General features: G+C 34.9%; 1 protein-coding gene across 1 annotated transcript in view; it reads right to left on the bottom strand.

Moving 5' to 3' along the window:
* The window catches only part of LOC142340563 (ubiquitin-like modifier-activating enzyme 5), a 29,455-nt gene that overhangs the window by 1,298 nt on the left and 14,847 nt on the right, over positions 1-13,310 (bottom strand). The gene's annotated exons all lie outside the window — the stretch shown is intronic.

The following is a 13,310-nucleotide window of genomic DNA, read 5'->3' as shown; positions in this document are numbered from 1 at the left end:
TCTTTTATCACGATTTTTACAGGATAAGAGCAAACACTTTCGAAAAAAAACCTTGAGCCCAGTAACAAAAGTAGTTATGAATCCGAATCTATCGAAAACTACAGTTGCATCGTGTGGTAAAAAGTATTAGAAATTCGTGCAAAATGCAGCAGAGAACATTGACAGGTGTCAAACACCGTTACCAAAAGCAAACATAACCGACCGGCCAGCGGTTGGCTTCTTCAACAGCTAGCCACGGTTTAGTGACCTCAGGGCACTACCTCTTTATCCCGTTTCTGAAGACGAAAGTCAAATGGGTCAGACAAAAAATCGGCCAAGCGAAAAATTGCATAAAGGACAAACAGGATTAATATATTAAAAAATTAAATTATAAATTACTGATATTAAAATCTTGAAGAACATTCTATTACATCAATAAACTATGCAATAAAATATTATCAAACCCTAGAGGAAATTCCGTGTCTCTTGAGGCCAGAGAAATCTAAAAAAAGCCAAAAAAATTGCAATCTTTGTTTGTTAAAACTTGTAACATTAAAAAGTTGAAAAACTATTCCACTGCCATTAAAAATTTGTCAGTAACTTATTATCGATCTCCTTAGGATGTTTCCTGGCCTCTGGGTCTGGAAAGACCTGAATAAGGAAACAAATGTCAAAAAATTTGAAAAAATAGCACGTTTTGTCGAAAAATTGCTAAAAGTCATGATATTAAAATGTTGAAACCATTCCATTACAACTAGAAACAATGGAGTAACTTATTATCGAACCCTTGAGGAGATTCTTGGACACCTAGGGCTGATAAAAATAAAAAAACGTCAAAAATTTTCAAAAAGCTTGAAAAAAACAGCAAAATAAAAATTTGCGTTTTTAGCAAGCAGTTGTTCGTCAGTAGCTAGCCACGGGAGGGGGGGGAGGTTGGGGGTCACTGGGGATTGATTGGGGGGCATCACTGGGGTGGGGGGGCATTAGCGGGGTGGGGGGTGGGTGGGGCAATAGGGGGGTGGGGGGTCAACAGTGGGGGTGCCTTCAACCTCTAAGAATCTCCCTTCACACCAAAAGTATAAGTATAAGTCTCCAAAACAGTTTGAGCTGAAACAGAGCTCAAAGGCTCTAAGAGCACTTAATGCCCGCTGAGCGCTACCTGTTTATCCCGTTTTTTGAGGACGAATGTCAAAAGCGTCAAACGAAACATCGGTCAAGCGAAAAATCGCATAAAAAAGACCGACAGTACTAATATAATTGCTACAAACTTCGTTTGAGAGCAAATAAAAATGTTAATAATCGACTTTACTCAATGAAAAAAACCTGCATTTTTGTCCAACTGTTTTCCAAAGTATTTTTAAAAGGCATAAATAATTTTTTATTCCAACATATTCAGCAACATGAATTACTTGAAATACTGCTATGAACGTCGGATCACTTAATTTGACCAGTAATTGTCAGAAAAATTACTTCGATTTCTGCAAAATTGTCTACCAGATTTGTTATATAGCTGAGAGTAAATTTAAAAAAGCAGGCACAATCAATGACTGAAATACCAAGCTTCAAATAAAAACGAGGTTTACCACACCACTTGAAAAAAAACATACCCGAAGATTGCCGGAAAATAGCAGACGTTGACGCGCTTGATGCACATCGAGACAGAAACAGAGGAAGGAAAAAGAAGAGAAAGAAATTGATAGAACTTTCCCCCAAGTTTCAAAAAGTGTTCCGATTCGTTGCGCAGTTTTAGTTAGACTCTAAAACTCTACAAAATTCAGCTACTCAACTGAAAACTATTAAGCTTAATGTCAGCTAGCAATCGCTCTAACGAACTTTGATAACCTAATGCACTATGATTTAATGACAGGGCTTTATCGGTTTATACCGTTTGACTGTATTCACTACATTGTGTAATCCAATCCGCGAAAGAATTTAAAATCCATTCAGTTGAAACAGGGAGTAAGGTAAGTCAGTCAAGCGTGAAAATCGCGACTTATGTAAAGAAAAAACGTAAACAAAAAGCAAAGCAAATTAAAAACAAAAATACAAGTCCTGAAAAACAATCCAAAGAAGTGAAGAAGAACTCAGAACGACTGTACCTGACCAGCAGATCAGTTGAACAATGCCAGCCAAAAAACATTAAAAACTGAGAAATAAAAAATATCCCAAAAAACTAAATAAAACATTATTGCAAAACTCATGAAGCATTGAGCTTCAAGGCCAAATTTGATCCATTTAACACCCACGCAAAAGCCTTGGAAGAAGTTTATTGGCCAATATAAAGATAGAATAAAAAAGAGAAAATGACAAAAACTAATTACGCAATATTCAACCATTGTTGTGACTCACATATCAGCCCAGTAACCTATCTGCAAGACCCCAGCAAGTTTCATTGGCCCAAAAAGATAGAAAAACTCAGAAAATGACAAAAAAACTTGAAAACAATTACAAATTTTAAACATACCCGGAAAATAGCCGCCGTTGATTCCAATAAGCATGATTGGGATTGAACGAATAGAATATCTTGAAAAAAAGATTTTTGTACAAAAATATTTTTTAAGTCCGATTTAATTTGATGGCATTTCGTAGTTGAACATACTTCTGTTTCTTAGAGAGAGGCTACAGAAGCTACTATCAACACCAATAAGCATTAGAGGTGGTAACTAAGACTTATAGGAACGATGTTCAAATAGCGGGCATCTAAAATTGGGCTTTACGGGTTTATCCCGTTTCTATTTCTGACTTCAATTTTTTATACCGACTCTGTTCATTTTGAATTGCTTTGCTTAGCAACTGATGTTCAAATTCACTTTTAGCAGAATGAGAGAAGAGAGAAACTAGCCTAGAGAAGTCAAAAAGATTTCACGCAAAATGTCGAAAAAGCGGCAAAATGGTAAAGCGAAAAAAAGTTTGACGAAGTAAAAAAAAATACGAGCGCAATAATAGCCGGCTGAGAAGATGAGGGCGGCTATTAATGAAATAGTGCTAATAATTGTTGTTTTAAATTCATCAGAACCCCTTCATTGTCACCAGAGACTATCCAGTAAACGAAACTAAAGCCTTATAAAGTATAATATGCTAATAAAGATCGATAAACTAGAAACAAAAATTTTAAAATTTGAAAACGACCAAATTGATCGAAAAATTGCAAAACTTGTGATGTTAAAAAGCTGAAACCTTTCCATTGCCCCTAGCAACTATGCGGTAACATACCATCAAACCAAGGAGGTGGTTGCCTGGCCACTGAAACAAGAAAAACGAACAAAAGATATATTTTAAAAACATTTCAAACTTTATCAAAAAACGAAAATCCCAAACTCAAAATATTGAAATGTTGAAAACCAGCAATTGTCACTAGAAAACATGCTCGGTAAATTATGACCAAACCCTAAATTAGTTTCTCTGGCTCCGGGGCCTGAAAAATCGAAAAAAGAAAAAATTTATAAGAAAATATAGTTTTATTAAAACATTGGTAAAATTTGTCTTAATATAATGTAAAAAACCATTGCATTTCCACAATAAACTATTCAGTAACCTACTATTGAACTCTAGAGGAGGTCCCTGAGAAACTCGAAAACAAGGCTAAAGTTCGTGATATTAAAACCTTGAGAACCATTCCATTGCCATAATCAACTATACAGTAACAAATTATCAAACCATGGAGGAGGTTCCCTGGCCAATGTGGACTGAAATACTCAAAAAACAAAATTAAATTTCAAACGACTTGAAAAAATTGAATTGCTAAAATGCGACATAAAAAAATCTTGAAAATCATGACATGGCCACAAAAATTGCAAAAATTAGTTTCATTTTTTGTGTTTATGTTTGCAGTACAAAAACAAAGCTCACAAAATGGTAAAAAAAATTAATTATATCTTACAAAAGACCTTTATCAACTTTGAAAAAATTTGAATTCAAGACTTATCAAACTCAAAAAATGGTGAAAAAACGTGAAAAATTGCATCACTTTGGGCTCAAAAACTCCTAGAAAAGGACCTTTTAACCTTGTAATAAGTCAATCTCAGCAACTGCACCACTCTAAGCACTTGAAAGACTACTAAAGCCGGCTTTGGGCATCTAATTAAACCCAATGGCCAATGGCCCTTATCTGTTAATCCTGTTTTGAAAGATCAAAGTCATGAAAAATATGCGAAAACCTCTTAAACATAGCTGGTAGATTGCCACAAAACAGCCGCAATAGCTTCGTAGATCTGCAGTCTCAAACAAAAACAGTGAAACAGACAGACCAAAAAATTCGTCTTTTCAATGAAGGCTGTTATATTTTGATATATTTTAAATCAAAATATAACAGCCTTCATTGAAAAGACGAATTTTTTGGTGTGTCTGTTTCACTGTTTTTGTTTGAGACTGCAGATCTACGAAGCTATTGCGGCTGTTTTGTGGCAATCTACCAGCTATGTTTAAGAGGTTTTCGCTGCCTCTTTTAGCTGCTCTCAAATAGCCTTCATTTAGAATGACACACTCATTTGACCTTATCTCTTTGAATTAAAGTAAAAAAAAAGTCAATTTCAAAGTGAGGAAGTCATTTTTGAGAGTGAGGTAAGTCAAGCATGCCCAAAAATTTAATCACGCGAATGAACAAAAAACTCGCTCAACTAAGAGCGAAAAAAGTCGTCAGGAACGCACTTTAGTTTAAATTGCATGAACGAATAAATAGAAAGCAGATTTGAAGTGATTGTGACGTTATATAGTCGTAACAAAAATATTGACGAAATAAAAAAAAAACCGAGAAGGCCAATAATAGCCCCAGCAATCGCTGTGCGGCTATTAAAAAAGACAAAGCACCAATACAATCCAAATCTTGGATTGTAAAAAAGGAGAGAGCCTAAAGAATAGCCGTTGAGTGTGATGGCGGTTATTAAAAAACCTACCAAAAAAACAAGAACCTCACATTTTTGAGTTCAAAAACTTCATGACATTTTCACCTTGATCTTAGACCTTCCCAGTAGCTTCGGGACACAAAGCACTACAAAGACTACTAGAGTTAGCTTAGTGACTCTATTAAAACTGAATGCCCACTGGGCTTTACCTGTTATTTCGTTTTGAAAGAAAAGTAATCACGTCTTAGAGCAATAATACAAGTAATTACATAGCGCCGCAATAGTAGCCCGCTAAGATGACAGCCGCTATTAACACAGACAAAGATGCTAGAAAGATGAGATTCTGCTTTCCAATTTTAACATACCCGGCATACTGCCGGAAAATAGCCGCCGTTGATTCCCATAACTCTATTGGGATTGAAAGAAGAGAAAACATCAACAAAAATTGATTTTTGTATAAACAATTTTAAGTGCCATTTATTTTGATGTCATTTCGTAATTGAACATACTCCTGTCTCTCAGTGAGAGGCCACAGGGTCTAGTATCAATACCAAAAAGCGTTATAGATACTAACTAAAACTTAGGAGAACAAAGTTCAAGTACCGGTCATCTAAAAATGGGCTTTATGGGTTTATCCCGTTTCTATTTCTGACTTTGAATTTTTTAAACTGACTCTTCATTTTGAATTGCTTTGCTGAGCAGCTGCTGTTTCAAAAGGACTTTGAGCAGAATGACAAGAGTGAAACTAGCCTAGAGAAGTCAAAAAGATTTCACTCAAAATGTCGAAAAAGCGGCAAAATGGGTAAAGCGAAAAAAAGTTCCACGAAGTAAAAAACATAGCCGGAAGAATTGCGGAAGCGATTCGAAGCGTCAAAACTTTACTAACAAAACCGCAATTGCAGCGGAAGCCACTACCTTTTGTATTAAACCATTAACTACTTCTCCAGGTCTGCTCTAAAAATTGATGAAACTTAAACCACTGGCTACAAGAGAAACAAAATGCAGCAAAATTTTATGTTATTGAAAACGTTTGGTAACGTTAAAAAATCCAAAATAATTGATGTGGTCAAAAACCTGATAGTCTGAAAAAGCTGACAAGATTATCAATAGCCCTCAAATAATTCATGATTTTAATCTGAAAAGGATCGCGAAAGCAAAGGGCAGATAATAATCTTAGAAACTAAGTTAAATCTTTTCAAAAAAGAGCTCAAATTTAAGAATCAGAAAACACATAAAATTACACTTCTAATCACTGCGATTAAGACAAAAAAACACAGCTGCTACTTGTACATATGATAGACAACATGATTTTATACTAAATCAAAAATAAAATTGATCATAGAAAAGACATAAGCAGCAGAAGAAAAAAACCGAGAAGGCCAATAATAGTCCCAGCAATCGCTGTGAGGCTATTAAAAAAGACAAAGCACCAATACAATCCAAATCTTAGATTGTGAAAAAGGAGAGAGCCTAAAGAATAGCCGTTGATTGTGATGGCGGTTATTAAAAACCTACCAAAAAAAACAAGAACCTCATATTTTTGAGTTCAAAAACTTCATGACATTTTCACCTTGATCTTAGACCTTCCCAGTAGCTTCGGGACACAAAGCACTACAAAGCGGCAAAATGGGTAAAGCGAAAAAGTTCGACGAAGTAAAAAACATAGCGGAAGAATTCCGGAAGCGACTCGAAGCGTCAAAACTTCACTAACAAAACCGTAATTGCAGCAGAAGCCACTACCTTTTGTATTAAACCATTAAGTACTTCTCCAGATTTCCTCTAAAAATTGATGAAACTTAAACCACTGTCAACAAGAGAAACAAAATGCAGCGAAATTTTATGTTGAAAACGTTTGGTAACGTTAAAAAATTCAAAATAATTGATGTGATCAAAAACCTGATAGTCTGAAAAAGCTGACAAGGTTATCAATAGCCCTTAAATAATTCATGATTCCAATTTAAAAAAGATCGCGAAAGCAAAGGACAGATAATAATCTTAGAAACTAAGTTAAATCTTTTCAAAAAAGAGCTCAAATTTAAGAATCAGAAAACACATAATTACACTTCTAATCACTGCGATTAAGACAAAAAACAACACACAGCTGTTACTTGTAGATATGATAGACAACATGATTTCATACTAAATCAAAAATAAAATTGACCATAGAAAAGACATAAGCAGCAGAAGAAAATTCAAAAGCAAAAAAATCGTTTAAATTAGTACCAAGGCCGGAAGAAAGCTGCAGTAAAAAGCCATAAGTTAAAATTTTGGAAAAAATTGCTATCAATTGCAAACCACAGAAATGACGAAAATCTAAGAAAAAGCTGAAAACATTCATTTTTTACAACTGAAAAAACCAATATACCGAAAATAAATGTAGGTTCCAGGACAAAGCTAGCATGATACTAACTAGAATGTGAAGAATATGGACACAATGTAAGAAACACCGTAAAAAAAGACTCTTGATTTTTGAAAGTTAAAAATCAAATTAAAAAGTCAACAAAAAGGAATTCATTTCATTGTTCAGAATTCGAGACATCGAAAAGACAACGAGTCATCCGAGAAAAAAATCCATCCTTCTGAACAGAATAAAAAAATAAAAAGCAGAATTCGAACATACGAAAAATTGGAATATTTTGCAAAAAAAAGGTCAAAAACTTTAAGACTGCATTTACGAAAATAATCTTAAATAATTTTCAAGAACTTAACGCCAAAAAATGGATGAATTTTTATTGAAACGAAATTAAAGTCCCTTATATTGAAAAATACTATTTCTAGTAATTAAACACAATATAAACAAAAAAACTGACAAAAATTCGAAAAAAATACTAAGGTAGAAAGAGGAGTTGAGTAAATGAATTATAAAAGGGAGTTGCCATATGAACTGATTTTTGACAAAAAGACGCCTGAAAGATCTAAAAATGAAGATATCAATAGAAAAAGGCCAAAAAAACTAAAAAATAAAGATGTGCCAATTTTGAAATTGAAACGCATTTTCAGGCTCTGCAAAACACTGTGGTATCAATTTCCGAGGTTTACATTTCAATATAGCATCGAATCAAAATTATTTCAACAAAAAACCAAATGACAAGCAAAAAAAACTGGGCCACTTAGACGAAAAAACGGCTAAAAACAGTTATCTTAATGTGCGATTCAGTCAAAACTACTTTTCAAAGTCAAAAAGTCATTCACTAAACTCAGCACATGATCAAAAAACTTCTCTCGCATAGCGAAAATCTGTTCACCAAGACAGCTTTTCTGACTTTCGCTTTTAGGTCAAAATGCCGCGTGAACAAATCTACTTCCTGTAAAAACAAAACCGAGAGAAAACCAATACTCCTCTTCGAGTCGTAACAAAATAGGAGCGCTATAATAGCCGGCTGAGAAGATGAGGACGGCTTTTAATAAAAAATAGCCGTTGAGTCTGACGGCGGCTATTTAAAAACCTGCAAAAAAACAACCTCACATTTGGGGGTTCAAAAACTTCAAGACGTTTTCACCTTGAGCTTAGACCTTCCCAGCACCTTCGGGACACTAAGCACTACAAGACTACTAAAGCTAGCTTAGTGACTCTAATAAAACTGAATTTCCACTGGGCTTTACCTGTTTATTTCGTTTTAAAAGAAAAGTAGTAATCACGTCTTAGCGCCATAAAACAAGTAATTACATATAGCGCCGCAATAATAGCCGGCTGAGATGAGAGCCGCTATTAACACAGACAAAGATGCTGGAAAGATGAGATTCTGCTTTCCAATTCGATTCCTATTTTCTAAAAAAAATTTAAAACGAGTGTCTTTTCCGCAATATAGACTAATGGTTATCTAGTTTGGGTAACTTCTATTGAATTTCATTTACAGTTCAGTAATTTAGCTTCAGTGAAAGCAGAATCCATTTTATTGAGTAGGTAAGTCAATTATACTAAAAAACAAGAAGAAATAATGACACTACGCACTCGAATTCTGCAAATGAGTGGTAGAGGTATCCTAAAATGGTATTTACTGTTGGGTGCGTGATTACATAGGCGCAACAAAAACTGAGGACGACGACTGGTTATAAGCACCGGCAAGGAGACAAAGTTCAGTGCGATTTGAAAAACTTAATCCAACGTTGCATTTGGAAAAGGGTTCAAATTCTTATGAGAATCCAGGACCTTCAACCAAATCCACCTTGTGTCCAAAATTGAACTTCAGTTTAATTGTGAACGTGATTGCGAAATTCAATTATTAATTATTGTGTGATTAAAATGACTTCTTTTGCTTTCAATCCTCTGGTTCCCATAAATTACGAAAAAATGCAAAAATTACATTAAAGAATTAGCATCAGTTCGCATCTGTTAAAAAAGATAACCAAACGTTTTCCTTCAAGTTTTTAAAAATATCAACCGCTTTACATTACAGTTACAGCATAGGCGAGCAGTTGATTGTTGGATATTTTTTAATTCGTTAGCAAAAGTGAAATGCTCACAGGACAGTTTTTACTATATGTATTTCAGAATATGAAGAAAAACATAAACCGACCAACGCCGGATGAACTGCTCTCAAACGACACAGGGCCAAAATAATTAAGAGGGGGTGTAGCTTAGAAATGCTTTCTGAGAGCAAAAAATTTTCTCCCCTGGGGGCTTGAACCCGGACCTCCAGGTTGGCAAACTGAAAACTTAATCACCCAGCTACACAAGTTTTTGATATTTTTTCAGTCACAATCCTTCTAAGCAACGAACTCAGAGCGGGAGCAACTTAGATTGCTCAAAAATTAAGAACTAAAGTGTGAAAAGTCAATCAAGAAATCAAAAAAATGCTTCAAGCGAAAATTTCGCATAAGGCAAGCACATTTTAATTACTTCAAACATCGTTGGAGAGATATTAATATATAAATTCATCAGAATTGTAACAAAATAGCTGGCAGACTGCCAGAAAACAGCCGCAATAGCTTCGTAGATCTGCGGTCTCAAACAAAAACAGTGAAACAGACAGACCAAAAAATTCGTCTTTTCAATGAAGGCTGTTATATTAACTTTTTGCTGCCTTATTTAGCTGCTCTCAAATAACCTTCATTTAGAATGACACACTCATTTGACCTTATCTTCATTGAAGGCTCATATGTTATAATTTAATTAAAAATCTGTATAAGTATTTGCTGCCTCTATTAGCTGCTCTGAGATAACCTGCATTTAGAGTGGCACACACCCATTTGACCTTATTTCTTTGAATTAAAGTCAACAAAAGTCAATTTCAAAGTGAGGAAGTCATTTTTGAGAGTGAGGTAAGTCAAGTATGACCAAAAATTAAATCACGCGAATGAACAAAAAACTCGCTCCACTAAGAGCGAAAAATGACGTCACACATGCACTTCAGTTGAAATTGCATGAAAGAATGAACAAAAAGCAGATTTGAAGTGGTTGTGACGTCATATGTTCGTAACAAAAATCTTGACGACGAAATAAAAAACCAAAAGGCCAATAACAGCCCCAACTATCGCTGCGCGGCTATTAAAAAACCAAAAGAAGGCAAATAATAGCCCCAGATATCGCTGTGCAGCTATTAAAAAACAATTCAGAATAAAATTCTGACCAAAAATTCTGAATTTGCATTATTTAGGAGTTTATCTTCGCTAAGAAAGAATTTTTTGTCAAAATTTTTGTAGTGAAATATATCAAAGAAGCATATTTTTAAAAGTAAAAAAATCTCAAAAATGTACAACATAGTTGGCAGATTGCCAGAAAAGGCCGCAATAGCTTCGTAGATCTGCAGTCTAAAAAAAACAGTAAAAAAGACAGACCAAAAAAAATCATCTTTTCATTGAAGTCTGATATGTCATATTTTGATTATGAATCTGTATAAGTTTTTGCTGCCTCTATTAGCTGCTCTCAAATAACCTTCATTTAGAGTGACACACACCTATTTGACCTTATCTCTTTGATTTAAAGTAAATAAAAGACGATTTCAAAGTGGGGAAGTCATTTTTGAGAGTGAGGTAAGTGAAAGCGTGACCAAAAATTTAATCAAGCGAATGAACAAAAAAACTCGCTCCACTAAGAGCGAAAAATGACGTCACACACGCACTTCAGTTGAAATTGCATGAACGAATGAACAAAAAGCAGATTTGAAGTTGTTGTGACGTCATATGGTCGTAACAAAAATCGTGACGACGAAATAAAAAAACGTAGCAGGACAAGTCCTGACGTAGAATTCAGAGAGTTTTCATTGACTAAAAAAACTAGACCTAAAATGGACTATGAATGGATTGGAAAAACCGTTTAGCAAACAATCCGATCCAAAAATCGAAAAAAACAGTAAAAATCAGTGAAATTGCCGCATGTGAACAAAAAACCACTAGCGAGAAAGCGAATTTTTGTTCGAACACCGTTTTCTCACTACATTAAATTTAGAGCGAAAAAATTTCACGACGCAAAACCACTCACTTTTTCGCTCCATTTCCTGTTTCGGCGTGACCAAAATCACTACTCCAATTTGACTTCAAAATCATGAAAATGTGTGAACAGATCTTAAAAAAAAGACAGCGCCCCAATACAATTCAACTTCTTTGAATTGTAAAAACCAAGAGAAGGCCAATAATAGCCCCAGCTATCGCTGTGCGGCTATTAAAAAAGAGGCTTTCATTTTGTGCCAATTTGAGACCAATTATATGGCTCATTGTCTTTTCCCAATGTCATTTTTCTTTGATCGATCACTGTACGCAATTAACTCACATAAACCGACTAAAGCCGGACAAACTGCTCTCGAATTACAGGCTGGGCAATTTAATTCAGGGGCTTTAGCCTAGGTATTTTTCGTTAAGGCTGCCAAAAATCAGACAACGGAGGGACCTAATTTCTGATTACGGGCAAGTAAGATCACGCAAAAATTAAGAAGTCAAGCGTGAAAACGCCACAAGAAGTGGCGTCGGAAAAATTTTCACGAGAAGCGCATCAACGGTCAAGCAAAAATTTTGCATAACATTTGCATAATTTGCCCAAGAAAATAGGTACACATTGTTTTAGCTTTGCTAAACAAAAAGCTTATGGCGCGCAAAACTGCTGCAAAATAATAATTCCATGGTCTTTTGACACCTTTTTGAAAGTCTTGGTTCAATCTGATTCCTCTTTTTGGATTATTTCTGATGTTAATGTTGGACTTAAGATCCCTTGACCCAGTATCAAAATTAAGTCATTCTGCATATCTTCGTCCCTCCACATGCTAAGTTCTTGAAAACAGCCGTCTTGCTCATGCTACATATAAAACCATAACTTTACGAAGACTCATCAGGTTTGAGTTTATTTCCCCAAAATTCGGTCCTTTTATTCCTGACGTGAAGAACTTCCTTCATAGTTCTGAAATATAACCTATTGAGACATTTATGTGTCTTAATGTTTCTTTCAGGTCAAAGTTTTTACATAATCAGGCTTTTACACAATTCTGGTATCTATTGATATTGAAAACACCGCCGACAGAACTCAAAGGAACATTTTTTTCATTGCTTGTCTGTTTTTGCTTTAAAAAAGATGTTTCCGATTGCCAGTAGCTATTTAACATAGCCGGCAGATTGCCGGAATAGCTGCGAAAGAATAGACCTGCGTGCCATATAATAGAGATAGAAACAGACACAGATCTAAATTGAAAAAAAATCGACGCCGCTCAAAAAAACTAGGTAAAAAACATTCAGCGATAAATTAATAAAGCTCGTTAAAATTCATTCCGCAGAAGCCTCTTATTAGGGACCTTTACTGCACATATGAGTTCCTTTGACCTGAAACAAATTTAAATTAAACTTGAGTTTTAAAGCGCAAAAGACATTTTATTGAGTGAGGTAAGTCACGTATGATCAAAATCTAATCACGCAAATAACCTAAAAACTTCCGCTAAAGCGAGTGAGAAATGAAGTCACGCGCGCAAATGCTGTTAGTGAAAGGAAGAAGTCATTCAGACTTTTTCAGCTTTGCTGTGTGAACAAATGTAAAACGAAAAAAGAGCGTCAGACGACGAAACAAAAAAAAAACCAAGAGAACCGCAATATAGCTACGCTCAGCTTACAGCTTCGCAGCTATAATAAACATAGTCGGCAGATTGTCGGAAAATAGCCGCGATAGACGCTTGTGGCCTTCAATGAATTGAAACAACTAAAGAAACAAGATCGGCAGATTGACCAAAAGTCCTTTAGTAGATCACCAGATTTTTTGGGTTAGATACGCACTGTCATTTTTATAATTCACATACGGTCTATAAGGAAAAAATCCTAAAAGAGCTTTTTCAAAATTGATTTTCGAAATCAAAAACTCAAGACTAATAATCAAGAATTAGGGCATATAATTTTGTACTACTTAGATGCACACTATTGATCTTTAACTAGTAAATGATCAAAGTTCCATAAGTGAGTTCAGAATTCACTTTTTAGCAAGGTAAGTCACGCAATTGACCTTAAAGCAGAAATGACGTCACGCACACAAATTTTAACTGCAAAGCAGTAAAAGTCATTGAAAAAATCAATTCCAAG

The sequence above is a fragment of the Convolutriloba macropyga genome, chromosome 6 (genome assembly GCF_964194025.1).
Source record: "Convolutriloba macropyga chromosome 6, txConMacr16.3, whole genome shotgun sequence".
NCBI lineage: Eukaryota > Metazoa > Xenacoelomorpha > Acoela > Convolutidae > Convolutriloba > Convolutriloba macropyga.
The sequence above is the reverse complement of the archived record's forward strand: the minus strand, read 5'-3'. Positions and strand labels throughout refer to the sequence as shown.